Raw genomic sequence first — 3942 nt, forward strand, 5'->3', positions numbered from 1 at the left:
ATATATATATATATATATATATATATATATACACACATATATGCATTTATATAGAGTGATATATAATCGTGCATATACTCGTATATGATAAGGCATGTAACGGGTACATATCGTGCATCATAGCAGTGCGATGCTTCAACCAAGAGAAATATCTATTAACAAAGATTTGTTATTTTCATTTTTATTTATTTCAAAATTAATACAAATCTACAAAAGTTTAATAGAAGGTATATTAAGTGAATAAATTAAAGTGTTCATTGTATAATAATTAATTGAATTATAATTGAGAGGTTACAACAACTGGATTTGCAGCAAATAGTGGATTTAATCGTCCTATTGTTCTCATACATGTGATTTATTGTGATTTTTGGGTTTGTGTAACTTTGAGTGTGATTGGCTGGATGACGAGTAAAAGGAAATTAATTATGGGTGTGCGATAGATTAAAAGACTCGGGAGTAAATGGGTTAACTTTTGAAAGATAGGTACAGAAATGCAAAGAACAAAATATATTGTCAAAGAACAAGGGGAAGAAATGGGTTTTAGGATATAGGTGTGTATGTGTATACGAATGTATATAAGTATGGAGAAAGAGAAAAGGAAAAGAGAGAGAGAAAGAGGGAGAAGGAGAGAGAGAGAGAGAGAGAGAGAGAGAGAGAGAGAGAGAGAGAGAGAGAGAGAGAGAGAGTACTGTTTAAAAAGTGGTTAGATCTCTGGGTTATAGTGCTGAATTTACAAAGCAAAGCATTGGAGATGAGGACGTATTCATCATACCATATGGATAGTTAATAGCAAGACTAGGGAGGATATGTGGCAGATGATAAATGGTAACAGGAAATCGTGAAACTATAGAGTACCGAACGATAAAGAAGAATATATCGGAATAAATATTAGAAATCCGATACATTTGTTGTCTAGTAGCAAGAAGCTATGAAATATAGATGATTTAATGCTGTATATATATATATTTTACTTGCCACGTCTGATAGAAGGGGAAGTGCTCATAGGTCCGCAGGCCCTCATAGACTAATGAGTTCTATGCCATTTATGTTCTTCTTGCGTCAATATAAGTCAACACCTGAAGGAAAGATATGAGCTGAAAGGGAAATTTAGAGAGTCGACGTTCTAGAAAGAAAGGAACGAAGGTCAAACTGGATTGGGCCTGGTGAGGTTGCAATACGGATGATGAGAGGAAGGCACAGTCAGCTCTGAGAACCAGATCCCTTTATGATAATGGTAGAAAAGTTAGACGAGACAACACACCCGTAGGCCAGAGGCTGCAACATGTCTAAAACTTAATGCCAATCACTACGATTCTCTGTCTGAAGCAGCTGCAGCACCACCCCACGTGAGGAATTCGTTATTATAACATTTATATATGTGATATACTTACCAATAACTAATACTCTTTATAGAGAGTAGCCTCCCCAACCCAATGTAGATCTACTTGATCAAATTCATGTAAATTCACACTCTTCAATTTTCTTGGTCCCATACGCATAATAACCCAAAATATTGATTCGAAATAAATACTGTCCCAACATTTCCATCCCAAATTTACAAGTTCCCTCACATGTTTCATACCGTACACCCTGCTGTACAAACTCCCATTGTGGCTATAATAACATTTGCACCATCCAGTATAACTGCCACGAAATAACGTAATTGAAATATCCCAATATCCCAGTCCCCCAATACTCCAATGTGAGCGCACGCGTATACACACACACACACACACACACACACACACACACACACACACACACACATATACATACATATATACATACATATATACATACATATACACATAAATATATACATATATATATATATATACTTTATTTAAAAGCAGAAGAAATATAACAAAAGACTGTTACTCGGAGTTTCACATGGTGATAAATTATGGTTAATAATTTTAAGGATATCTCAAAAATAGAAAAAATCCAGAGCTTAGCAAATGCGGGGCTGAGAACAAAGCTATTGAAATTCAAATCCGACTTGCTTTCGGTAAATTTAGACCTTGTTCAAAAGTTAATTTGTGTTGTCTAAGCATTGGTTTATAATACAGTAGATTTTTTTGTCATTAGTATGCAAGTTTTGTATGCGATAGCCGTGATTGTATGACCAGTTTCTTTACATAATAGCCATCAAAAAGTAACGATTATAACCGTACATTCTGTGAGGTGAAAGTAATGTCTGTGGATTTGTTTTAGGAATGCAGCTTTAAAACATCAGGTAATTCTACTCCTGCTTTCCAAAATATAAAGAAATACTGTGAAAACTTGATTCAATGGAGAACTGAGATAAGACTGAATTAGTGTTTGTTATTATTTTCGTTTGTTTGTCATTCACAAAAATATTGCATAACAATATTTCTTAAGTTTTAGTTACATATTTGTTTACTGTATTTGAAATTACGTTAACCCCGCCACCGTCTCAAAACAAGGTATGTTTGTGCAAGTTAATAAGATTGATGGGGCCCTCGATAATTTTACTTGAGATTAACATTGATATTGATCTTATTCAACAATTCCTACTGTTTCTTTTAGTTTTTACATAATTTTTGGCTATCATCACCATCAACTCAGCCATCATCGTTTTCGTTGTCATTGCCCACTGATATATTTGTGTTCAACTTCATTATTTTCGTCATTCATTTTCCCTCTAAAGTGCTAAACTGACCCGCAGAACAATGCACAGGTCAATTAACTATTTTAAAATCTCTTATTTAGAAACCTATTTTTATGAGATATGGTGTTGCATATTTAGATGGACGTAAAAGAGACTAAAGGGGAGATAAGACAGAAGAAATGGAGAATCACTTCTGTCAAAATATTCACAAAACAAGAGGGAAAGCATGTGATTGTCCAGCACACACGCCAGCAGTCTATGGTAGTAACAGCAATCTCACCATCTCCACTACCATCACTAGCAAGATGAAGGCATTTGAGGGAGAAGGTAAGAAGTTTCCCTCTGTCAGGTGGCTTGGCCCAAAAAGGGCGGGCAGTTTACCCTTATCGAGTGGCGATGAAGAAACAAATTGTATGATGGACATATTTAAAGGATTGAAGGCAGCCATTTTCTTCTTGAGTCAAAACTTCATCCGACTTGGAGAAAAGGTAAAGAATGCAGGAGAGTTGTGCTTTCCACTGCACTTGCTGAAAGGTTGGTGAAAGATGTGAGAATGAATGCACATGTGATGAATGTACATGTGAACCGGAAACCCAACTAGGAGAGTATCGTTGTACGTGTTAGCCAAAAAATAGACGTAAATCTATCGCTTTCTTAGACTGGTTATAAGTGGTTGACCACCCTGCCTTCTGTTCTAGAGAACATTATCTTCTTTTTGAATCCTAAATTGTACAATTCTGATCAAGATTAAACATGCCCAGAATTGTTTTTGTAATTTATGCAATAAATCCCCTAGTGGCAATTTAAGAAATTATCATTATTATCATTATTAAGGCTACGAGCTGGCAGAGTCGTTATCACACTGAGCAAAATGCTTAGCGGCATTTCGTCTAGTTTTAAGTTCTGAGTTCAAATTCCACTGAGGTCGACTTTACATTTCATCCTTTCGGGGTCAATAAAATAAGTACCAGCTGAGCACTGAGGTTGATGTAATCGTCTTGTCCCCTCACCCCCAATATTTCGGGTTTTGTATCAATAGTAGAATAGATTAATATTATCATTCTTATACTATTATCGTTAATAATGTTGCTCTGTCTTCCTAATAATGTTATTGATGTTAACTGTGTTGTAGTTGTTGCCAACGTAATTGTTGGCCTTGATTCTATTGATGTCCTTATTATTCGTTCTAATATATATACATACATATATATATACATACATACATATATATATATATATATATATATTTATCCACAGTCATTAAATATGTAACTGTTAATTGTAAAATAAGGCGGTAGATGTGGCAGCGA

This window comes from Octopus bimaculoides, chromosome 9, assembly GCF_001194135.2.
Source record: "Octopus bimaculoides isolate UCB-OBI-ISO-001 chromosome 9, ASM119413v2, whole genome shotgun sequence".
NCBI lineage: Eukaryota > Metazoa > Mollusca > Cephalopoda > Octopoda > Octopodidae > Octopus > Octopus bimaculoides.